We start from the raw sequence: 25,665 nt of genomic DNA, 5'->3' as shown, positions 1-25,665 counted from the left end.
TCATACTTTATATTTAGCCTTATTCTGCACACGCATTCTTCTCAGAGGGAAAGTTTGGTTATTAAAATGGTGCATTATGGAAGATAATAGTCATATTGTCACGATGTATAATGTTAGGTTGGGCAAACAGTTTGACTTGCTCTTAGGAGGCCTTCTAAATAGTGAAGCTGCTCTCCTGGCATCCCATCAAATGGTGTACGTGACCTTATGTCTAAGTGCTGACCTGCCAGACCAGCCTGATTACACAGCTGTCATATTATTGCCAAATCCAAGTGACAGCAAAGCCTGTTGACGAATTCCAATCATGACCTGCAATGGACATAAGTTTCTGACTGCATGAGCGACCACAGCAAATACCGTTTGTAATGTGCTTCAGAAGGTATTCCACTGCAAGGATTTGAAGTAAAAATATAAAAATGCAATCTACATATTATTGTACCGATTATAAGGGCGAGAGAATTGGGACCTTTGACAAATATTGGTTTTGTAGTTTAAAAAAATATAGATATCTGTATTTTTTTGATGGATTTTGTGTCAAAAGTATTTCTGCCAACCTTTTCATCGATGGACCACTCCTGTACGACTGATAGACAAAGACGTTTTGCGTCAAAAGGTTGAAGGAAAATAAATTTCGGAAAATAGTTCAATGAAGCTAACTGAATATAATTTGATATTTGCACCAGGTATAAATTATTTTAAGGCAGTTTGATGTTGATGATGATTTGTCGTTTCATTGATTTGAACTGCTTTTTTTCATATAGAAGGCACACTGGATTATAATGCACATGGTCAGCTTTTGAAAAAAATGAAGGTTGCGAAAAAAACGTTAAACAATTATTCGAAAAAGAAATCATAATTCTGGCCACACCATGGATATATTATTTAATTTCTCTTTTTATTTTTAAACTTGTCCCAGCCTGCGATTGGCTGGCAACCTTTCATGGTGTCCCCTGCCCACTGACTGAAAACAATTGGGATCAACTCCAGTTTTGTGAAGATCTTCATTTGATAATGGCGGCATCTTGCTTCTCGCATCTTTGTTAATAGCTGCCTCGTGCGAATTAGCAGGCCATGCTCACATTAATGGGATGAGGTTCTGACAAAATGTTGAACAAATGGCCACAGGCCATGGTCGGCGGTATCTAAATACCAAATAAATTTTACCGTCTCACAGACTAATATGTGTCCATGTGTATTGTTCAGGCAGTTGGTGTGTGGTTATTAATTGTACATTGCACAACATGACAGAATATGACACACAGAAAAATGCCGATCATAATGAATAGATAAGAATTTGCTATGTGCATACAAGTACGTAAAATTGCTTGTTGAAATATACCTAACATTGATTTTATCGTGGTGTATGACGACTGGGTGGCATTGTGGTCGACGGGTTTGCATGTCAGCCTCACAGTGGTTTCGATTCAGGCTACATCCTTTGTGTGAGGCTTTCGCATGTTCTCCCAATACCTGTACTGATTTTCTCAGGGTACTCTGGTTTCTTCCCATACTCCAAAAGCATGCATGGCAGGCTAATGGAGAACTCTAACATATCCCTTAGTGTGAGTGTGAGCCTCAATTGTTGTTTGTATCGTTGTGCCCTGTAATTAGCTGGCAACTGGTTCAGGGTGTCCCCCGCCTCGTACCCAAGGACAGCTGGGATAGGCTCCAGCATGCCAAAGACCTTTGCGAGGATAAATGGATTATAAAATGACTGACTGGCTGGCTGGCTAAAAAACGACTACATTAATTAAATTTAATGTGCAACGGCAAAAAATGTAAAAATTCTACTCCCATCATCACTACAAAGGCGTTGAGAGGTGAGGGACCATGTGGATACAAAAAGTATGAATGACGGGTAGAGGGAAGTTGAGAAGATATTTGATCAATTCCTATTATTAAAATTAAACAAGGTGAACAGTAAAGGGCAACATGTATCCAAAATTGATGTGACAGTGTCAAGTACCACACCTCATGTCTCAGTGGAGAGAAGAATCATGTTTTAAATAATGCATTTGTTTCAACTGGGGCTAGTGGAAAAACAGCAATCTCAAGTGGTACAAATTTAATTACATATTCAACTTTGTTAAAATATTATTTAAATAGTTATTGTTAACACTGAAGTTGGGCGGTAGGGTAAGTAAATAGTAAATATCCATGTATATTTGACAGCCTTTGAAATGCATTGGTGGGGAGCATAATCTTCTTTTAATGATAGAAACTATTTTATACTTTTTTCTTTAAAAAACGTTTAAATTACCTATCGATGTTAGATTACAGCTAACCATTACATAACCTAGTGTCAGTGTCAATACAACATTTGCATGTGTGCTAAAAAGCATATATCCAACACGTTTACCTGCAACATGCATTGGTTCCCAGTCTTGTTATCCATGGCAGTCACGCAAGATGACACGAAAACAAACAGTTCAGGCCAACCCCGCCAATTTCATGAAGAACTTGCTGATGCAGAAGCACAGTGGGACAATTGTCTCTTTGAAGGAAAAATTGGATCAACATCCTCGACAGATATCGGAAATAGGATTAGATGTGTTCTTTTCCCTAACACTCCCTTTCAGGCACATTGACTTATGTGACCAATTTGCTCATCTGTTGGGATATAACACTGACTCGGTTGCTTTTTCGATTGCTTGAAATGAAAATACAAATAAATGAATGAATGAACAAACAAACGAACAAACAAACAAACAAACAAACGAACGAACGAACGAACGAACGAACGAACGAACGAACGAACGAACGAACGAACGAACGAACGAACGAACGAACGAACGAATGAATGAATATGAAATAACCTCCAAAGAGAGCAGCAGTTAGGAAAATAAAAAAAAAATGTCAAGCGGAGGTGCACGTCAACATATTGGAACTGAAGTGAGTCAGACCTAGCTCTCCAAGTGGAGATTTTTACATAGTGTACAAGAACGGTCCCAAAATATTTCTTTCACCTGTGGAAAATCTTGCAAAATCTACTGGAGAAAGGGAAAAATACTAGATGGCAAGTGTTTGAAAGGGGGATTACATCAAGTAGAAAACTCTAGCTAGGTTGAAGAGTTTCCAAATCATCATCTCCAAGCTGTGCATTGAGGAAAAGAGCTTCTTTGGTGACTGGACATATCTGACAACGAAATCTTGAATCAACAATACGGTCAACACAATCCTGCAATGTTCGGGTGTGTGTGTTGTGATACATCTAATTCAGGAGACCTGAGAGACACAAACCATGTGATGACCTGACTTGGCATATGTTTTTCGCTCCATTCTAATCAAGATAGCCCAGCTAAACCTTGTGAGGTTTTATTGACCTTGTCGCTAATTATGACAGCAATTTCAACATGAGAGTCAAGAATAATTACATCAAGTTAGCACAGAGTTGAGAAGAGCATCATCACATCACAGCTCTGTGACAGTGACACTTTTCTCCCGAGCCACAAACACACTCGCCAATTCTACCGAGTGAGAGTGGAGGGCCCCCAGCAAATTCTTAGCAACGGTAACCACCCATCAAGGCACTTGTGGGTGACTCCGCAGTCACAACAGAATACGTCCCAGGCTGTCGGAGAATTCAAAGGCACTTGAAAAGCTGGTGGAGTAGGCAAGGATGTCTTTCAAATGTGTCAAAGTCAAGAGGAAAGAAAAGTTGAAGGCCGCATGGTGGCCATTGGAAGTTTTGGGATATTTCTGAATGGCCGGTACATTCCCAGCCAGAATTTCACAACAAATTACTCATTCAGCATTCAGATTAGCACAGACCTTCCTGTAAAGTATGTAAAGAACTTGACTTCAATTGATTGTCAATATTACAGTTATTGTAGTGCATTGCGTAATAGGATAAAATAACTTAGAAACATTTTTAAGTCGATGTATTGTCTACTTAATAAAGCATCTGGATCAAGATGATTCAATTATGGGCCCCTTTGTGAAAAACACTATATTGAATAAAGGCAACGTTATTTTTAAGTGCAGCAAAAAAAAAAAAAAAAAAAAAATCAACCCAAAAAAAGCCTCAAACGACTGCAGTATACAATTAAATGAGGATCAAATATGGACCGACAGGTTCTGTGTTTGAATCTTGGTTCAAGCCTTTTTGTGTAGAGTTTGCGTCTTGTTTCTCTGGTTCTGTGGGTTTTTGATATTTGCCCTGTGATTGACAGGGGACTACTCCAAAGAGCACAGTGCCTCTAGCACGCATGGCTATAGGTATGGTATAGGCTAATTATTTTGTGGAACTCTCAGCAATCGTGGAATTACTGTAAAATATGATTTTCATTCTTTTGAAAAAAAATATTGTATTTATAGTCTTTAAATAAAAACAAAAGAGCTTTTGAAAATAGAAGGATAACACATCAGTAAAGAAGTGCATCGCCACCCTCTCTGTTCCTTCCCCCCCGCCCGTGGGCAGGCGCACGCCCCCGCTACCCCAACCCTCACGCTACGCAGGCGAAACCGAGCGCTGCGCTCAATTCCTAATGCAGTGTGCGCTCGTGTTTGAACAACATCCTGACGCCTACGTTAGCGATGAGGCTAAGGTAGCCTTCATCACCAGCCTGCTCGCGGGTGAAGCCGAATCATGGGTGCTGGCGGTACGAGAGTCCCGGCCGGAGCTGTGCGCCTCGTATCCGGACTTCTTAGCCGAGATTCGCCGGGTGTTTCGCCATCCAGTGACGGAGGTCGAGGCGGAAGGGAGAATCCTCGACTGCGTCCAAGGGGCCCGTTCGGCCGCAGAATACTCCGTCGCTTTCCGGATCCAGGCCGCTGGCAGCGGCTACGGCGACCGAGCGTTGAGGGGGGTGTTTCGTCGCGGCTTGAATTCCGACCTAAAGGATGAGTTGGCTACCCGCGACGCCGGCACCACCTTCGACGACCTCGTCGGGATTGTCATCGGCTTGGATCAGCGTCTTCGAGAGCGGCGAAAGGAGCTGAGCGACCGACGGCCCGAGGTACCCCGAAGCCGACCCCAGTCGACCACACCCGGCAGCGACCGCGCGCAGCCCCAGGAGGGACTCTTTGAACCGATGGTGATAGGGGGGGGAGACGACCGCGCCAACCCGAGGGCTCGTCGCACCCGAGGCCCCCAGCCTAGGACCCACGGCCAATGTAAGTCCCCGCCGAAACGGAATCCGTTGGGGGCTAAGTCCACTACACGAGTCACACGGTTGGAGCTGGAGAGTGAACTATTTGGCCCCTCCAGCTCCCAAAGAGTGCGGGCACTAGTGGACTCGGGGGCCGACGGGTGCATTATCGACCCCCACCTGGCCGACCTGCTGGGCTGCCGACTTTTAGATCTCCTTCCCCCTAAGGAGATCGTCGACCTGGATGGCCGATTATTAGCCCGGGTCACCCACCTCACGGCCCCACTTAAGCTCCGAGTGGCAGGCAACCATGTGGAGCACCGCCAATTTCTTGTTATGCCCTCCCGGAACGCGCCATTGGTCTTGGGTCTCCCCTGGCTCAAGGCCCATGACCCATCCATTTCTTGGGAGGGCCCCACCATTCAGGGCTGGAGCCCCTACTGCTACGCTAACTGCCTGCGGTCGGCTACGGCAGGGCGTAACCCCTCCCGCGGTGGCCCGCCCGAGGCCATCTGCCTCAAAGGCGTGCCACATTGCTACCACGACCTGCGGGAGGTGTTCAGCAAAGACAACGCCCAATCCCTGCCGCCCCACCGACCGTATGACTGTGCTATAGACTTGCAGCCAGGGGCTCCATTACCGGACTCCAGACTTTACCATATTTCTCAACCGGAACGGGAAGCCCTGAGCACTTACATAGACTCCTCTCTAGCGGCAGGACTCATTCGGCCGTCGCGTTCCCCGCTGGGCGCAGGGTTTTTCTTTATCGACAAGAAGGACGGATCCCTGCGCCCATGCGTTGACTACCGGGGCCTGAACGACATCACCATCCGCAACAAATACCCTCTCCCCCTCATGGATTCGGCCTTTGCGCCCCTTCAGTCCGCCACCATTTTTTCTAAATTAGATCTTCGCAGCGCCTACCATTTGGTCCGAATCCGTGAGGGGGATGAATGGAAAACAGCCTTCAAGACGCCTTTAGGGCACTTTGAATACCTGGTGATGCCGTTCGGGCTCACGAACGCGCCTGCCGTATTCCAGAATTTAATTAATGATGTGCTCAGGGACTTCCTCAATGTTTTTGTTTTTGTGTACCTCGATGACATTCTTATTTTTTCTCGCTCTGCAGAAGAACACCGGCAACACGTCCGACGGGTCCTGGCGCGGCTCCTGCAAAACCGGCTCTATGTGAAGGCAGAGAAGTGTGACTTCCATGTCCGCTCTCTGTCGTTCCTGGGGTTTGTGGTGGAGCAGGGGCAGCTCAGGGCCGACCCCGCCAAAACCAAGGCGGTGGTGGAATGGCCGATCCCAAAGACGCGCAAGCAGCTTCAGCGGTTTTTGGGGTTTGCCAACTTCTACCGCCGCTTCATTCGCGGGTATAGTCAGAAGGCACTCCCCCTCACTAACCTCACGTCCACCAAGCTCCCTTTCAGGTGGACTCCCGAGGCTGAGGGGGCTTTCAACCGCCTCCGTCGTGCCTTCACCAACCCCCCCGTTCTGCGTCATCCCGACCCGGATCTTCCGTTCACGGTCGAGGTTGACGCATCCGAGTCCGGAGTAGGGGCCGTCCTTTCCCAGCGCTCTCCCACCGACCAGAAGCTACGCCCATGCGCCTTCTTCTCCCGCCGGCTCAGCCCCGCCGAAGCCAATTACGACGTCGGCAATCGGGAACTGCTGGCGGTCGTCCTGGCCCTGCAGGAATGGAGACACTGGCTTGAGGGAGCTAAACACCCCTTCACCGTCTACACGGATCACAAGAACCTGGCGGCCATCCGGTCGGCCAAGAGACTTAACTCACGGCAGGCCCGATGGTCACTCTTCCTCACCCGTTTTGACTTTTCTCTCACCTACTGCCCAGGGTCACAGAACACCAAGCCCGACGCCCTATCCCGTATCCATGAGCCGGCAGAAAGGGAGGAGACCACCGCCAACATCCTGCCGGCCCAGCGCATCCTGGGCGCCCTGAGGTGGGAGGTTGAGAGAAAAGTCCAACAAGTCCAGGGAACCACCACCATCCCCAGGGGCTGTCCCAAGGATCGCCTGTTCGTCCCCCCCCCTCTACGCACCGAGGTGCTCATCTGGGGGCACACATCTAAGATAGCTTGCCACCCGGGGGTCAACAGGACGATCCAACTCATCGCCCAACGGTTCTGGTGGCCGGGGTTTAGGAGGGACATCACCCTCTTCGTGAAGGCCTGCCCGACCTGCGCCCGTGGAAAGGCCTCCCACCAGCCCCCGGCCGGACTCCTCCAGCCCCTACCGGTTCCGTCCAGACCCTGGTCCCACATCTCCGTCGACTTCGTGACAGGCCTTCCCCCCTCCCGTGGCAAGACGGTCGTCCTCACCGTAGTGGACCGATTCTCCAAGTCGGCCCACTTCGTTCCGTTAACCAGGTTGCCGTCCGCCACCGAGACGGCTCAACTCCTGGTTAACCATGTCGTCCGTCTCCACGGGATTCCGACGAACATCGTGTCGGATCGGGGACCGCAGTTCGTGTCCAAGGTATGGAAGCGTTTCTGTCGGTCCCTAGGGGCATCGGCGAGCCTGTCGTCTGGGTACCACCCCCAGACCAACGGACAGACGGAGAGGAAGAACCAGGACCTGGAGGCGGCCCTCCGGTGCGTGTGCCTCCACAACCCGGCGTCGTGGGCCCTGCACCTACCCTGGGTGGAGTACGCCCACAACTCCCTGGTCTCCGCAGCCACAGGTCGGTCCCCATTCATGTCCGCCTGTGGCTATCAGCCGCCCTTATTTCCCACACAGGAAGGCCAGGTGGAGGTCCCTGTCACATCTCGTTGCCATCCGGGGCGCGCCCCGCCCCTCCTGTCACCTCCTCCGCCAATCCTGGGAGACGGCCCCTCCAATCATCGTACACCTGGGTTCCCACAGCTGATTGTCATTTCACTGATGGTGCCTTCTGACTATATCTGTTTCGCGCTCACTACCGTCTCCGTCGGAGTATTTTTGGTCATTGCCGTTTCCACTTCCGTGTTGCCAGGTCTGCTATCATTCAGTTATCTTCCTTCACTCATTCCTGTTTGTTATTATTTGATGCTTTGTCCAGTAAAGACTCTTTATCCATCCAAGCCTGTCACGCCGTGTATTTCGGGTCCTTCCCTAACACCAAGAGTCCGTCGCTCGAGGTCTGCCTCCTAGCACTCGAGCGATCGTCACACAATACTCCGACCACCCATGGACCCCGCCGGCGTTGACAGGTATTTTACCGCCCTTGTTCAAGAGGCGGAGCGTTCGAGCCAGCTGGCCCAGACGATTGAGGAAATGCGCCACGCCACTACCTCGCTGGCTCAACGCCTCAAGGAGATGGAAAAGTGCATCGCCACCCTCTCTGTTCCTTCCCCCCCGCCCGTGGGCAGGCGCACGCCCCCGCTACCCCAACCCTCACGCTACGCAGGCGAAACCGAGCGCTGCGCTCAATTCCTAATGCAGTGTGCGCTCGTGTTTGAACAACATCCTGACGCCTACGTTAGCGATGAGGCTAAGGTAGCCTTCATCACCAGCCTGCTCGCGGGTGAAGCCGAATCATGGGTGCTGGCGGTACGAGAGTCCCGGCCGGAGCTGTGCGCCTCGTATCCGGACTTCTTAGCCGAGATTCGCCGGGTGTTTCGCCATCCAGTGACGGAGGTCGAGGCGGAAGGGAGAATCCTCGACTGCGTCCAAGGGGCCCGTTCGGCCGCAGAATACTCCGTCGCTTTCCGGATCCAGGCCGCTGGCAGCGGCTACGGCGACCGAGCGTTGAGGGGGGTGTTTCGTCGCGGCTTGAATTCCGACCTAAAGGATGAGTTGGCTACCCGCGACGCCGGCACCACCTTCGACGACCTCGTCGGGATTGTCATCGGCTTGGATCAGCGTCTTCGAGAGCGGCGAAAGGAGCTGAGCGACCGACGGCCCGAGGTACCCCGAAGCCGACCCCAGTCGACCACACCCGGCAGCGACCGCGCGCAGCCCCAGGAGGGACTCTTTGAACCGATGGTGATAGGGGGGGGAGACGACCGCGCCAACCCGAGGGCTCGTCGCACCCGAGGCCCCCAGCCTAGGACCCACGGCCAATGTAAGTCCCCGCCGAAACGGAATCCGTTGGGGGCTAAGTCCACTACACGAGTCACACGGTTGGAGCTGGAGAGTGAACTATTTGGCCCCTCCAGCTCCCAAAGAGTGCGGGCACTAGTGGACTCGGGGGCCGACGGGTGCATTATCGACCCCCACCTGGCCGACCTGCTGGGCTGCCGACTTTTAGATCTCCTTCCCCCTAAGGAGATCGTCGACCTGGATGGCCGATTATTAGCCCGGGTCACCCACCTCACGGCCCCACTTAAGCTCCGAGTGGCAGGCAACCATGTGGAGCACCGCCAATTTCTTGTTATGCCCTCCCGGAACGCGCCATTGGTCTTGGGTCTCCCCTGGCTCAAGGCCCATGACCCATCCATTTCTTGGGAGGGCCCCACCATTCAGGGCTGGAGCCCCTACTGCTACGCTAACTGCCTGCGGTCGGCTACGGCAGGGCGTAACCCCTCCCGCGGTGGCCCGCCCGAGGCCATCTGCCTCAAAGGCGTGCCACATTGCTACCACGACCTGCGGGAGGTGTTCAGCAAAGACAACGCCCAATCCCTGCCGCCCCACCGACCGTATGACTGTGCTATAGACTTGCAGCCAGGGGCTCCATTACCGGACTCCAGACTTTACCATATTTCTCAACCGGAACGGGAAGCCCTGAGCACTTACATAGACTCCTCTCTAGCGGCAGGACTCATTCGGCCGTCGCGTTCCCCGCTGGGCGCAGGGTTTTTCTTTATCGACAAGAAGGACGGATCCCTGCGCCCATGCGTTGACTACCGGGGCCTGAACGACATCACCATCCGCAACAAATACCCTCTCCCCCTCATGGATTCGGCCTTTGCGCCCCTTCAGTCCGCCACCATTTTTTCTAAATTAGATCTTCGCAGCGCCTACCATTTGGTCCGAATCCGTGAGGGGGATGAATGGAAAACAGCCTTCAAGACGCCTTTAGGGCACTTTGAATACCTGGTGATGCCGTTCGGGCTCACGAACGCGCCTGCCGTATTCCAGAATTTAATTAATGATGTGCTCAGGGACTTCCTCAATGTTTTTGTTTTTGTGTACCTCGATGACATTCTTATTTTTTCTCGCTCTGCAGAAGAACACCGGCAACACGTCCGACGGGTCCTGGCGCGGCTCCTGCAAAACCGGCTCTATGTGAAGGCAGAGAAGTGTGACTTCCATGTCCGCTCTCTGTCGTTCCTGGGGTTTGTGGTGGAGCAGGGGCAGCTCAGGGCCGACCCCGCCAAAACCAAGGCGGTGGTGGAATGGCCGATCCCAAAGACGCGCAAGCAGCTTCAGCGGTTTTTGGGGTTTGCCAACTTCTACCGCCGCTTCATTCGCGGGTATAGTCAGAAGGCACTCCCCCTCACTAACCTCACGTCCACCAAGCTCCCTTTCAGGTGGACTCCCGAGGCTGAGGGGGCTTTCAACCGCCTCCGTCGTGCCTTCACCAACCCCCCCGTTCTGCGTCATCCCGACCCGGATCTTCCGTTCACGGTCGAGGTTGACGCATCCGAGTCCGGAGTAGGGGCCGTCCTTTCCCAGCGCTCTCCCACCGACCAGAAGCTACGCCCATGCGCCTTCTTCTCCCGCCGGCTCAGCCCCGCCGAAGCCAATTACGACGTCGGCAATCGGGAACTGCTGGCGGTCGTCCTGGCCCTGCAGGAATGGAGACACTGGCTTGAGGGAGCTAAACACCCCTTCACCGTCTACACGGATCACAAGAACCTGGCGGCCATCCGGTCGGCCAAGAGACTTAACTCACGGCAGGCCCGATGGTCACTCTTCCTCACCCGTTTTGACTTTTCTCTCACCTACTGCCCAGGGTCACAGAACACCAAGCCCGACGCCCTATCCCGTATCCATGAGCCGGCAGAAAGGGAGGAGACCACCGCCAACATCCTGCCGGCCCAGCGCATCCTGGGCGCCCTGAGGTGGGAGGTTGAGAGAAAAGTCCAACAAGTCCAGGGAACCACCACCATCCCCAGGGGCTGTCCCAAGGATCGCCTGTTCGTCCCCCCCCCTCTACGCACCGAGGTGCTCATCTGGGGGCACACATCTAAGATAGCTTGCCACCCGGGGGTCAACAGGACGATCCAACTCATCGCCCAACGGTTCTGGTGGCCGGGGTTTAGGAGGGACATCACCCTCTTCGTGAAGGCCTGCCCGACCTGCGCCCGTGGAAAGGCCTCCCACCAGCCCCCGGCCGGACTCCTCCAGCCCCTACCGGTTCCGTCCAGACCCTGGTCCCACATCTCCGTCGACTTCGTGACAGGCCTTCCCCCCTCCCGTGGCAAGACGGTCGTCCTCACCGTAGTGGACCGATTCTCCAAGTCGGCCCACTTCGTTCCGTTAACCAGGTTGCCGTCCGCCACCGAGACGGCTCAACTCCTGGTTAACCATGTCGTCCGTCTCCACGGGATTCCGACGAACATCGTGTCGGATCGGGGACCGCAGTTCGTGTCCAAGGTATGGAAGCGTTTCTGTCGGTCCCTAGGGGCATCGGCGAGCCTGTCGTCTGGGTACCACCCCCAGACCAACGGACAGACGGAGAGGAAGAACCAGGACCTGGAGGCGGCCCTCCGGTGCGTGTGCCTCCACAACCCGGCGTCGTGGGCCCTGCACCTACCCTGGGTGGAGTACGCCCACAACTCCCTGGTCTCCGCAGCCACAGGTCGGTCCCCATTCATGTCCGCCTGTGGCTATCAGCCGCCCTTATTTCCCACACAGGAAGGCCAGGTGGAGGTCCCGTCTATCGATCATCACCTCAGACGGGCCCACAGAGTCTGGAAGGAGACCAGGGACGCCCTGTCACGCACCGCATCCCGGAACCGGCGGGTGGCAGACCGCCATCGACGGCAAGCACCCAGCTACCAGGTCGGGCAGGAGGTCTGGCTATCCACGAAGGACCTTCGGCTGGCAGGGTCCTCGGCCAAGCTGGGCCCACGCTTCACGGGTCCCTTCCCCATCGAGGCCATCCTCAGCCCGGTCTCGGTGAGGCTCCGGCTACCACCCACCATGCGGATCCACCCCGTGTTTCATGTTTCCCTCCTCAAGCCAGTGGAGACCAGCCCCTTAGCCCCCACGCCCGCCCCCCCACCTCCCCCCCGGATATTGGACGACGGACCAGTCTACACCGTGCGGGAGATACTGGACTCCAGACGCAGGGGCAGAGGAGTGCAGTACCTGGTCGACTGGGAGGGCTATGGACCTGAGGAACGTCAATGGGTCCCACGTGCCTGGATCCTCGACCCATCCCTCACCCGGGCGTTCCATGCGGCTCACCCATCCAAGCCTGGGGGGCCGCCGAGAGGCGTCCCTTGAGGGGGGGGCACTGTCACATCTCGTTGGACAGAAAAGTAAACATTTTGTACTGCACTATATCGGAGGAGAAAATCTGTTATCACGCCAGTCCTCAATTTTGCCTAAATATGCACTTTAAATTGGATGGGAAATTTGCATGACAAAAGAGCAAAATACAATGGAAAGAGGTCCTTGCTAATGATGATATTTATTTGACAGATATGTACAAAAAGGCTAGGATAGGGTGAGATGCAGAAGAAGTGGGATCATTATAAATAGTTGATTTATGCATGAAATGCTAATAAGATGATTCAGTTTCCTTCCACCTGAGATGTCCTTGGGTAGACAAAACACACACACACACACACACACGTGCACACACACACACACACACACGCGCACACACACACACACGCGCACGCACACACACACACACACACACACACACACACACACACACACACACACACACACACACACACACACACTACGATTACACTTTTGTAGTCATCAAAAACGCTGCTTCTTCCATCCATCCAAACATAATATGAATCGCTTATCCTCACGAGTATAACAGGCATGCTGGGATCTATCCTCGCTGTCTTCGGGCAGTAGCTGTCACAGTTTGCAAGGTGGTGATGGCAGTTGTGGATCCCAAAAAGCAGGCAGGAGGGAGCAGCAGGATGTATTTGAGAAATTGTATTAAAATAAAGTCAACGGGAACAAAATTTAAAACATCAAAGTCATTCAAACAGAAAAATACAAAGTGTCAAATAAAGACCAAGAGTAAAAGTCTGCCAAGATGAAACAAACATGCACTGCATACAATGCATACAATTGCATACAAAGCATACAACATACAATGATCCGACACCGAATGGTCGTGCCTGGAGAGTCAGTTTAACTGTCACCGATTAAAACGACCAGCACCTGCGAGGCTGCAGGTAGGGCTGACAGCGCCACTGATTGGGACGACCAGCACCTGTGCAGGTGCAGGTGCAGGTGGGGCTGACAGCGCTACCCATTGGTCGTCACCCAGATCATGACATTACCCCCCCTTCACGGGACTGCTTCCAGAAGTCCCAACAGTCTCCCAAAAGGTCCAATTCGCCAGGAAACAATGGTGGAGACGGCAACCGTTGCCTCTCCAGCATATGATGGACGGCACTGATCGTCGTGGGCGTGAGTGCGATCCCTCTCGCACATTCACGTGACGACACATGGCTCAACGCGGACGTTGCGCTGCCAGGCACCCGGGACGGCCTTATGGGAACAGGTCTCGGCCGGACGTTGACGTGGAAGTGCAAGCGGCACCGCTTGTCGTGGACGTGAGTGTGACCCTTTTCAAACACTTACGGGACGAAGCATCCGCTCGACATGGACGTGCACTGCCCGGCACAGGGGAAACGAGACCAGTCCTTAGCAGCTGCGGGATCCAGCGGTGAGTTGGGTCTCGGACTGACGTGGACACGGACGTTGCACGGCTCGTCGTCGATGCGACTCAATTCAACATGCACGACGACAGCGTGGCTAGACGTGGGCGATGCCCAGTGGGCGTGCAGTGCCAGACACCCAGTGTCACCCTGGACGGCAACCTGGAAAGAGGTCTCGGCCGGACGTTGATGTGGACGTTATGGCTCGTTGAGTGACGCAATTCAAACTCGACGAGGCGTGGGCTAAGGTGGACGTTGCACTGTCAGGCACAGAGTGGAAATGAGACCGGTCCGTTGTACCTGCGGGATCCGATGGTTGGTCGGGTCATTCCGTCACGGTTTGCAAGGCGGTGATGGCGGTTGCAGATCCCAAAAAGCAGGCAGGAGGGAGCAGGAGGTTGTGTTTGACAAATTGTATTAAAATAAAGTCAACAGGAATAAAATCTTCTTCTTTTCCTTTCGGCTTTTCCCTTCAAGGGGTCGCCACAGCAAATCAGTAACCTCCATCTTTAGAGGTATGATACGCATGTTTGTTTTGGCCCAGCTTTTACGTCGGATGCCCTTCCTGACACAACCCTCTGTATTTATCCGGGCTTGGGACTGGTACAAGAAGACTTATGTCCCTTTGTGGTTACAGAACAAGCAACTCTATTACACAGGAACAACATCTAAAACGACAGCACCACCGCCAACCGGATCATGACAGTAGCCGGAGTATAACTGGAACTGGTTGCCAGATAATCACAGTTCTTGCTACTTTTATAGATTAAATAGATTTGGGGGATGAAAGATGGATAAATGAAGACCGATGTTAAGTAATTAGAAGTTGCAGACCATTCATGTAGAGGTGAGACAATGTTTTTTGTTGTGTTCTTAATTTTTTACGTATGCATGAGGGTGATATACGGGGTCAGTGCATTGCCAATTATGACGGGGGGGTACTTGATTTAAATCACATTTAAGGTATAGCGCAACCCACAGAGATAAATAAAATTCAACAGTATATATATATATATATATATATATATATATATATATATATATATATATATATATATATATATATATATATATATATATATATATATATAAAATAATTATAATAAGTATATGTCAAATTAAAAAAAATCATGTACAATTTTCAAGGTATGTAAATGTTGATAATACTTTTAGTCATGGAGAAATGAGAGATGCAATATGTCTACACAAAAAAGTTTTCCACATTATATTTATTTCAAGCAATTTGGGGGAATTATATTAATTTTTAATCCAACTCAAAAAAGGACGTCAATGGTGAAATACACACAAAGAAGGAGATCCGCCACCTTTCCGGCAGCTCCTATGGGAGTAAACCCATGTTTACTCCCACTATGAAATGTTAAAACCCCTGGCACCACCCCCACTCTTTCTCTCTCTCTTCTTTCTTCTATTTTTTACTTCTCTCCTCTTTTTTCTTTTTGTATAATGATTATCTGTCAGGAACTCTTATTTCCTGTGCGATCAGGTATTGTCTCTTACGCGATTATGTCACCTAATGTATGTTGCCAACTGTTTACAAAATATGGCATAGGATGATGTGCTTGCCGAATCATCTGGTGTTCCCCCCCCTCTCTTTTTTGTCAATTTCATTATGTTGTGCAGACTCAATGAAATGTTAAAACCCCTGGCACCACCCCCACTCTTTCTCTCTCTCTTCTTTCTTCTATTTTTTACTTCTCTCCTCTTTTTTCTTTTTGTATAATGATTATCTGTCAGGAACTCTTATTTCCTGTGCGATCAGGTATTGTCTCTTACGCGATTATGTCACCTAATGTATGTTGCCAACTGTTTACAAAATGTTAAGTATGCAGAATAATTTGTTGAGACACACCTCTGATTTACTTCTAGAAGCTCCACGAGCTATTCAAAACCAGTGGTTTTGTTTGCTTTTGTTGTGTTTTGTTTGCAGTGTTGTTTGTTTGTTTCAATTACTTTGTTCGCATGCCAGTTGAAAAAAAAAAAAGACAAAAAAAAGGTTGGCCGAAATCGCCATTTTGATTGGATGATACTGGCCGTCATGTTGAAACAGGGAAACGGCCCTTCAAATGAGCCCAACGGGTGCACTTCAGCTTGAATGCACTGGAGCATTCGATTTTGAGGAGAGAAAATGCTCTGATTCTAACTAGCAATGATACAATTCCAACGATGAAACAGTCGAATGTCGGTGACATTTTAACAATGCCCCATGTTAACGTTAGCATCAATATACTTCTGCGAGAAGTATATTGCAAATATAAGTGCAAGTGCAAGTGTGGAAGGTTATGAGCCGTGTGCAGGCTCGCTAGCAGTGTACTTTGCCTCTGGACCGGCAAGTTGAATTTCATTCCGATCGTTTTCCTGGATTTTTACCAATCACGAGGAACGGAAAACCATTCATGTTAACGGTGAGTACTATCACAAAGTTATTTTAAATAATATATTCTGACATTTTGTTGAAAAGTGGCCGCGTGTGCGTGCGTGTTTGCTTGCGTATGTGTGTGCGTGTGCGTGCACGCCCTTGTCCGTGTGTGTGTGCGCGCGCGTGCACCCAGTAGCAGCCGTGGGCGCCAGCAACGAAAGCGAGCTGCTTTTCGTCACGGACTCCTCGTCAGGAAGACGTTTCCTTGTGGACAGCGGGGCACAAGTAAGCCTGCTGACGCCCACCGCTGCGGACAAGATGGCAGGTGGATGGCCTGCCTTGTGCGCAGCTAACGGCTCGCCCATCGCTAACTTCGGTTCCAGGTCGGTGACTGTGCGTTTCCACGGACGGGAATTCAAGTGGAACTTTATTTTTCCGCGACCACAGTTCCCATAATTGGCGCCGATTTTTTATGTGCTCACGGACTTCTTGTGGACATTGCCAACCGTCGTTTGATTGACGCCATCTCTTTCGCCACTTTTCCGTGTGTGGCCGGAGGGCTCGGGGCGTTAACGCATGCAAATTATTTAACATCGGGTAACGTTTATGAATGCCTGCTGACCGATTATCCGTCGTTAACCACACCCGCCTTTTCCAATGCCGATACTAAACACGGGGTAGAGCATTTCATTTCCACGGTTGGCCCGCCAGTTTTTGCCCGCGCTCGTCGCCTCGACGCGGCAAAATTGGCAATGGCGAAAGGGGAGTTCGCGACGATGGAGCGCTTGGGCATCGTGAGGCGTTCCAACAGCCCATGGGCCTCACCATTGCACATGGTCCCCAAAAGTGACGGTTCTTGGCGGCCGTGCGGTGATTTTCGTCGGCTTAATAATGTAACCACACACGACCGTTACCCAATTCCGCACATCCAGGACTTTTCCGCACGTTTGGCCGGAGCCGTGATCTTTTCCAAAGTTGACCTCGTTCGCGGTTATCACCAGGTTCCGGTACGGGCAGAAGATGTGCCAAAAACTGCAGTAATAACCCCTTTTGGCCTTTTTGAATTCCTCCGTATGCCTTTTGGCCTGAAGGGGGAGGCACAGACCTTTCAGAGACTGATGGACTCAGTCTTGCGAGGTCTTGATTTTGTATTTGTCTATCTAGACGACATCCTTGTGGCCAGCCCTTCACCGGAGGAACACCTGTCGCACGTAACCGAAGTTTTCAAGCGCCTTGATTCGCACGGCCTTATAGTTAACCCTGTTAAGTGCCAATTTGGTCTGTCCAAGATCGATTTCTTGGGGCATCGCATTTCTCCACAGGGCGCCATCCCCTTACCCGCCAAAGTGCAAGCAGTGGTGGATTTCCCCCGCCCGGCCACAGTTAAGGCTCTGCAGGAGTTTTTGGGCATGATCAATTTTTACAACCGGTTTCTTCCTCGCGCAGCCGACCTCCTACAACCCCTATACGGCGCCTTGAGATAAAAGGCTAACGACCCCGTCGAGTGGGCACCGCAACGAGCACAATCCTTCCAACGGGCCAAGGAAGCTCTTGCGGGTGCAACTCTTCTGGTCCACCCAATCTCAACCGCACAGGTGGCTTTGACTACCGACGTGTCTGATGTTGCCGTAGGGGCGGTGGTTGAGCAGCTTGTGGAGAACGAATGGCAGCCCCTTGCATTTTTCAGTCGGAAGCTGCAAGATAACGAACGCAAGTACAGTGTTTTCGACAGAGAGTTGTTAGCACTCTATCTTGCAATGCGCCATTTTCGTTTCCTCCTCGAGGGGCGCCGGTTTACCGCATATGTGGATCACAAACCACTCACATTCGCCATGTCAAAGGTGACTGAACCGTGGTCGGCCCGACAGCAACGGCATTTGGCGGCCATTTCTGAATTCACAACAGACATTCAGCACGTGGCCGGCAAATGTAACCCTGTGGCCGGTTGCTTGTCACGCGCGATTGTGTGTCCAGTCCAGCTCGGGGTGGATTTTTCAGAGATGGCCACCGCCCAATCTGAGGATCCGGACATCCACGAACTCAAGGCAGCAGGCACAGCCCTGAAACTTGAGAAGGTGGCACTGTGTGAAGGGGGTCCCGCTCTCCTCTGCGATGTGTCTACGGGTCGCACTCGTCCCGTGGTTCCGCAGGAGTGGCGTCTGCGAATTTTTGATTCTATTCATTCCCTCTCACACCCTGGCGTCCGGGCGTCAGTCAAACTACTTGGGGCCAAGTTTGTCTGGCCTGGGTTACGAAAGGACGTCAGGAAGTGGGCAGCTGCATGCGTGGCATGTCAGCGCGCCAAAGTCCACAGGCACACCCGAGCAAACCTGGAAACTTTTCCAATTCCGGACAGGAGATTTGACCACGTCCATGTGGATCTGGTCGGGCCCCTCCCTCCTTCGCAGGGTTGCACACATCTCCTCACCATGGTCGATCGAACCACTAGGTGGCCGGAAGCAGTCCCCCTGTCCTCCACGACCTTGGCAGATATTGCCCGCGCATTTCTGTCGTCCTGGGTCGCACGTTTCGGCACGCCATCCGATATCACTTCGGACAGAGGCCCCCAGTTTGTGTCCGAGCTCTGGTCGGCCATGGCGCAGTCCTTGGGTGTGCAGGTACACCGCACTATGGCCTACCACCCGCAGGCTAACGGGATGTGCGAACGCTTCCACCGGTCACTGAAAGCCGCGCTACGGACCGCGCTGTCGGACGGTAACTGGGTCGACCAGCTTCCGTGGGTCCTGCTCGGGTTACGTTCGGCCCCTAAAGAAGACCTTAACGCTGCCCCCGCAGAGTTAGTGCTCGGTCAACCACTCCGCGTTCCTGGTGAATTTCTGCCTGAAGCTTCGGGTGCACCTTCATTCCCCCTTTTGCCAGCAGAGCCCCTGACTCCAGCACCAATTCACCACTGCGTCCCCAAAATATTTGTTCCGTCTGCTCTTAGGTCAGCCCGTTTCGTCTTTGTGCGTCACGATGCCCACCGCTCTCCCCTCCGACCGCCGTACGACGGCCCGTTTAGGGTGCTCGAACACGGTGAAAAGAGTTTTGTGCTCGATATGGGTGGGCGGAGGGAGGGCATTTCAATAGACAGGCTCAAACCAGCTCATTTAGTTGCAGGCGAGGACGTTTCGCCTGCCCAGGCCCCACGTCGCGGACGCCCTCCGAAACCTCCAGCCTCACCGCAGCGTGCCAGGGTTGAGTGTCGTTCCCCCACTGAGGTCTCGCCTGAATCACCTTCACCACCGAAAGACGGACTGCGTAGTCGTTGGGGCAGGCTGGTTAAGCCCCCTGCAAAATTTTCACCTTGACCTTCCTTCTGGGTGTTCTGGGGGGGGGCTGTGTGGCGGGCACTAGGACCAGGCATCTCACCCAGCAGGTGCAGAGGAGGGGGCGGTTCATGTTACATATATTACACTGCTTTTGCTGTTCAGTTCAGATCCATAAACACGTCTCCACATTTAATCGTGTGTGCTCATTCCTCAACGGCTACAATGTATTATTATTATTATTACTATAATAATAATAATAATAATAATTATTATTATTATTATTATTATTATTATTATTTTTTTTTTAAAAAACAATGTATGTTGCATTTAAATTGATGCTAAATTTACTACCACAAAGATAAAAGCTTATCAGATGCGGTGTCATTTAACACATTTGTTGGCTCAAGTACTTTTATTGTACGCTATTTCCATCTCCGCACAATCCAGGGAAGGGTCCACGTTGTTTCTTTTTTTATTTTCTGCAACAATTGACTGAATCATGACTGAAGAATACAATGCTTAGATGGGGTTTAATCTTGTAATGCAACGTGTTGCGTAGTCGAAGACCCAAAACGATATTTATCTGGTGGGCTAACAGCGGAACTGTCGTGAACGACAATAAAGTGAATAGTTTAAGAAAACCATCATTTATACCAGGCACGAGAGTAAAGTTGGGAAGGGTGAGCATTGGCTAATTTTTTCATCGACAAGTACCCCTCAAAATTGTCTGTCTACACAAGACTGTAAAAAGATGCTGACATTTGTTTTGTAATTATTAGTTTTTGGAGTATTTCGACTGGATCATGTCAAGCATTTGTGCAGCATAACACTACTATCATGACATAGCTCATAAACATACTTCACCATTATCTGTTTGTCACAATTACACATAAATGAAATAAAACAGCTTTGTGTTATGTATTAGACAGAGCTAATTTGTTCCACTTCCTTTAGGTTTTGACACGGCGTCAGGGAAATCATAAAAAAAATGCCAGACTATTGATGCCGTTTAATAACATTGAGTGCTTATTATTGTTGCAGAACTAATTTATAAATTTAGCTTTGAGAAATGGCGCAGTGACACATGAGTGCAAGAGGCAGGCAAATAAAATAATAAACCCAATTAATCTCTCCTCTCTCACAATCGTATTGTGCCAGTTTCATTTTCCAAGACTCACCCAGATATCCCAGGGTTCAAAATTTAGTTTTCTCAAGCAGAGATGGCGATGCAAAGTGCATTGTTACAGTGGTGCTCTCAGCGACATTGTTGACAACATAGTCGGTATGTTTGCTTCAAAGATCTGGGGCAAGCTATGCATTCACAGCCTCTCTAGAGGAACAGGTCCACCTTTTCAGCTTGAAACATCCATCCATCCATTTTCCGTACCACTTATTCCTCACTAGGGTCGCGGGGGTGCTGGAGCCCATCCCAGCTGTCTTCGGGCACGAGGCGGGGGACACCCTGAATTGGTTGCCAGCCAATCACAGGGCACACAGAGACAAAAAACAGTCACTCTCCCACTCACACCCAGCTTGAAACAAAAACACAGAAAAGCTTGTGCTGTAGGCAGCAAATGTAAGCCACCACATCCCTGTCTCATACACACCCCCACATGCGAATGTCATGTCTAGCTACACCACATGTGTCAAAGTCAAGGCCCGCGGGCCAAATCCGGGCCGCCACATCATTTTTTTCGGCCCGTGAAAGCAAATCAAACTTGTTAAATTCCATGATGATTGCTAAAATCTGAGCCAAAATTTCATATTTTTGGATGTCAACCACAATAAAAGTCATTATTCTTCACTTCAGATTTGAAAACGAGTTATTCATTAATTTGCTGTGTGCTCTATATGTAATATTTGAAGGGATTTAAACATTTTAATGGGTTCCCCAAATTCATAATGGCCCTCGAGTGGAAACTATAACTACAATGTGGCCCGCGGCAAAAAATGACTTTGACACCCCTGAGCTACACGCACTTGAAAGCAGTGCAATACATTTGTGTAGACATCTGTAATTAAAGTCATGTAAGTTCAAAAAGGAATAGTTTTAGTTACATTGTGAATTAAAAAAACTAAAACAAAAAAACAAAATACATATGTGCGCAGATACCCCAAACCATATTTTCTGCAGTATAAGGCGCACCCGAGTATGAGGTGCACCCCCTATGAATGGTGAATGGTGTATTTTCAAACATTTTCTGTATATAAGGCGCACCTTCAATGAATGAAAAAAAGTTTCCCAGATATAATATATAAATATATTAAATAATTAGGGCACACCACATTATAAGGCGCTACAGTAGAAGCTGACAGTAGTTGCGAGACCTGTTGTATCTCAATATTAGTTCACATGTATAAGGCGCACCGTCGTCTTTGGAAGAAAACCAAAGCATTTGGCTGCCCTTTATACACCGGAAAATACGGTAAATTACATCCGGATCCATGTTATTTATGTGGCAGCCTACCGTATGTCCACTATACTGCATATAAAAGAATTCAACAGTTTTCACATTTTCCACCGGGAATATTCAAATTAAGTACACACTGGTAGAAAAAAGGGCCAAGTAGAGAACTTACTGCATGCTCACGTTCAGATGAGACATAAATATATTTCACTTTCATTCACTCCGCCTTTTCCTTTATTTTGCTTCTCCTTTAACCGCGGAGGCATCATCAGTATCTCTAATCCATTGCCTTACATTAAGTACTGCTTCCTCATCTCTTCGGCCTCCAGAACTCACTGCACTAGCTGCTAACAGTACTGATGTTTCCTCCAAAAAAAAAAAAAAAAAAAAAAACTGGCCACGGCAGCAAGAGGGAAAGAAAAGGGAGCCATTTTCTTCTCACATCTCATAGGGGGAAAAAATAATCCCCATTTTTGTTCCCCCTCCCTGAAGCGTGATATGGTTATTTAACAGCATTTGTTTGGTAAATGCCATGGAACAAAGCGATGAAGTTCGGCCCTCTCTCCCTGCCTTTGGAGCAGAGCTATTTTTAGCGATGAAATTGATGAGGGAGATTTGCCTTGGTTCTACGATTTTATACTGGGGTTTATTAGCAGCTGCAGAAAAGGGACATTCCACTTTCAGTCACGCCCACCTGGATTTTAAATAGAGTAAATCAGTCTTCTCTGGGGCCAAATAATTCATTGAGTAGCTTCTAATTATTCGTGCCTGTTGTTTAAATGATTGCTTGCTTCAGCCAAGTCAGTTCATTTGTTTATATTAAGCATTGGTGAGGGAACAAAGAATTGTAACATTTGTCAAGGACGGACGAAAATATATAATATAATATAGACCATGAGATAAATCAAGGCCAAATGAAGACCAGGTGAAAGGTTCACTGAAATCGGCCCTTTCATACTTTTTTGAAATTTGAAGTACTTTTTGAATTAAAAATGATGTCTGCAAAAGTTGTTCGCTCCCCCAAACAAATGCAATAGTAATTCTAGGGCTGTTTTCTGACTGAATTGGAAATGTGCTCAATTAAGTCATTCACTGCCATTCACAAAGTTATTCGGGAATTGAAAATATGACAGAGCCCCATTCCCGAATTTGTTCGGGTTTTGTTTTTTCATGCTTGGGTGTCGATATAGCGCTTGCCATGATGTCTGGCAATGTTTTTTTTTCTTTTCCACAAAGGGGCAGAATTTCCTTTTTTTCTATTTTAGCGCTTTGTTCCAGCTTCAGCTGTTGTCAAAGTGCTACGGAAACCCATATGTATGTATTGCATTGCATTTTGGACAGCCGCCCTCATTTCAAGTTCATATAACTCCAGACCCATATAATTTAGGAATAAACTTTTTTTGTAGTGAAAGAAGAGAGTTTAAGGTGTCTAACACTGTACTGAATGTTTATGTAGTCATAAACTCAGGCATGTTTTAGTATGTTGGAGTGCCTGGAGAAATCGAACACAAGCACCGAAAGAATATCCAACCAACCAAGGAATGACATTTAGGTTGTCGTAGACGTCCACATTCCACTATAACCTCCCTGATGTTTGTTATTTTTGTTTTTTTGTTTTTCCCAAGATGGCGGCGCGTGAACACACAGTGGCTCCCCTCTCCTGGCAAATTGGCGTTTTCGTGTTTATTATGTTTGTTAAAGTCATTATAAGTGACTTGCATGATGGGTCAGAGAGGACAGTAATTTCATCTGTGCTGTATGTCATGCATATTAGCATATTTGACAATAAAGCTGACTTTAACATTGACTTTGATCCACTGCGAAAAAGGATGCTTTGATCCTCTCCTCTTTCATCTAGAGCTGCTTCATGTCACAAAGAGGGTGCAGCAAGTGCTGAAGAATGAGTGACTCTCTGTGTCTTTGATTTGTCATGTTATTTAGTTTAGTTTTTGTTTTTTTGACTTCAAAATTGCGCCGCTAGTGTGGCTGCCTTTCCAGCAGCTCTTGTATTTTGTTTTTCTACTTTTTTTCCTTTTCTCTTCCTTTCATAACTTTGCTGCTGTGTTACTTCCGGGTAGAGTGAACACTGGCGCGAATGGCTGCCGCTGCTCACCCGCACACAAAAAAGTTATTATCACTTCACAAGGAAACATGAATAACTTTGACACTACAATGACTTGATCCACAAATAATGCATTTCATACAGTGTCACTTTGCAATGTTCCATCATCATAGTTGAATAAAAAACAAACAACTAATGAAGGCTGATGTGATAATACACCTTGGTGTATTTTATCGTTTTTCATTTTTATATTACTCACTACTATAGTACTCAACTGAAGATGTACCTGGAATTCACTGTTAGCCAAGAGAATAACAGCTCCCTGTGGTCTCAGGTGTTCTGGTTGCGAAACCATGTTTGGATCTTCAAAACCAATAAAAGTTGTTTCGTCTGTACAATTGCCTACACAGTGGCAATACAATATTAACCAGACTATGTGATCCTCATTGCCCTGTCATCCTTCTTCTCACACGTAATGGGGACAAATAATACATTAGTTTTATTACATCACTGTGATGTTGAAGCAAAACAGGCCTTGGGTAATATGTATCTTGAGAATCCAATTGTTGTCAATATTTGGCTGTGAGCAGTGACGTGCGGTGAGGTTCATGGCTGGTGAGGCACTGACGTCATCATAGTCAAATTTACAAACATATGAACTCTACAGAGTAGTTTATTCACCATTTGATTGGCAACAGTTAACGTATTTTGTTTAAAATTTCATGTCAGCATTCTTTATATATACAAACTGTAGCATAGAAAAAAACAATAAAAAAAACGTTTTTATCGTGTTACCTTTAGTCCATGACCGCTCCTTCTGAAGGAAGGCATCGATAACTTCTTTGTAGAAGCCTTCCTTATCTTTCTTCAGTTTTAAAAGTCTCTCCGTCTCAACGGGGATCACTGCCAGTGAAGAAAGTCGTCCTTGATCAGTCCTGTTCCGACTGTATGTTTTCAGTGCTGAGAATGACAATCTCGTCTACTTCTACAGCAACAAATGGGGCTGCACCGATCTCCTTTTTAATGTCATTTCTAATGACATCACCAACTGCTTCAATTAAATCGTTCTGTATTCTGTTTCACAGGCTAGAAAATATAGTGGATGTCCCAAAATGACTTGCTAGCCGGTCATCTTTCTGAGCGAAAGCATGTAATAGTTCAACATAGTTGCCACGATGAGCAGAGCATTTACTTTCATCATTTCCATGAAATGCCAGCTATTGTTTGGCAAGGAAGCAGGTGGCATTGATGAGATCTTTTAAAATCTCCCGGTTCTCCTTTACCTTAGCATTGTGGATGCTGATGTTGAGTCTTCGCTCATTTTTGATGAGGCTCCGTTGTAAATTTTTCAGGTCGCAATATCCCATTTGAGTCCAGACATTGTCACAAGTTGAGAACAGAAGGCAGGAAAAGCAGAAAAGGCGGTTTCTTGCTGGACATCCACACAGCCAGCCTTTTCGCGTGTACCAGTCCGCCTGAAAAGAGCGAGTATTGTGTCCCGTTGTCTGAAGCAAACCTTTTAGATCCGGTGTTGGTCTTCCTTTAATTATTACCTCCTGCTTCGATTGAAAGTCCAGTTGAGAAAATTCTTTCAATTTAGATATGTAATCCTCTATTCTGAAAGTGAGGCCAAGCAACACGAA

General features: G+C 48.9%; 1 long non-coding RNA gene across 1 annotated transcript in view; it reads right to left on the bottom strand.

Annotated features, from left to right (window-relative positions):
* LOC148895843 (uncharacterized) overlaps nt 1-25,665 on the bottom strand; it is a 218,200-nt gene extending 192,535 nt beyond the window's left edge. The window contains exons 1-2 of the long non-coding RNA XR_016115627.1: nt 25,306-25,665; nt 24,818-24,925 (exon numbers count right to left, since the gene is read on the bottom strand). This is a non-coding gene — a long non-coding RNA (uncharacterized LOC148895843). The remainder of the gene's footprint in view (nt 1-24,817; nt 24,926-25,305) is intronic.

Source organism: Hippocampus bargibanti, linkage group LG07 (assembly GCF_051943395.1).
Source record: "Hippocampus bargibanti isolate YZ-2025 linkage group LG07, ASM5194339v1, whole genome shotgun sequence".
Lineage (NCBI taxonomy): Eukaryota > Metazoa > Chordata > Actinopteri > Syngnathiformes > Syngnathidae > Hippocampus > Hippocampus bargibanti.
The sequence above is the reverse complement of the archived record's forward strand: the minus strand, read 5'-3'. Positions and strand labels throughout refer to the sequence as shown.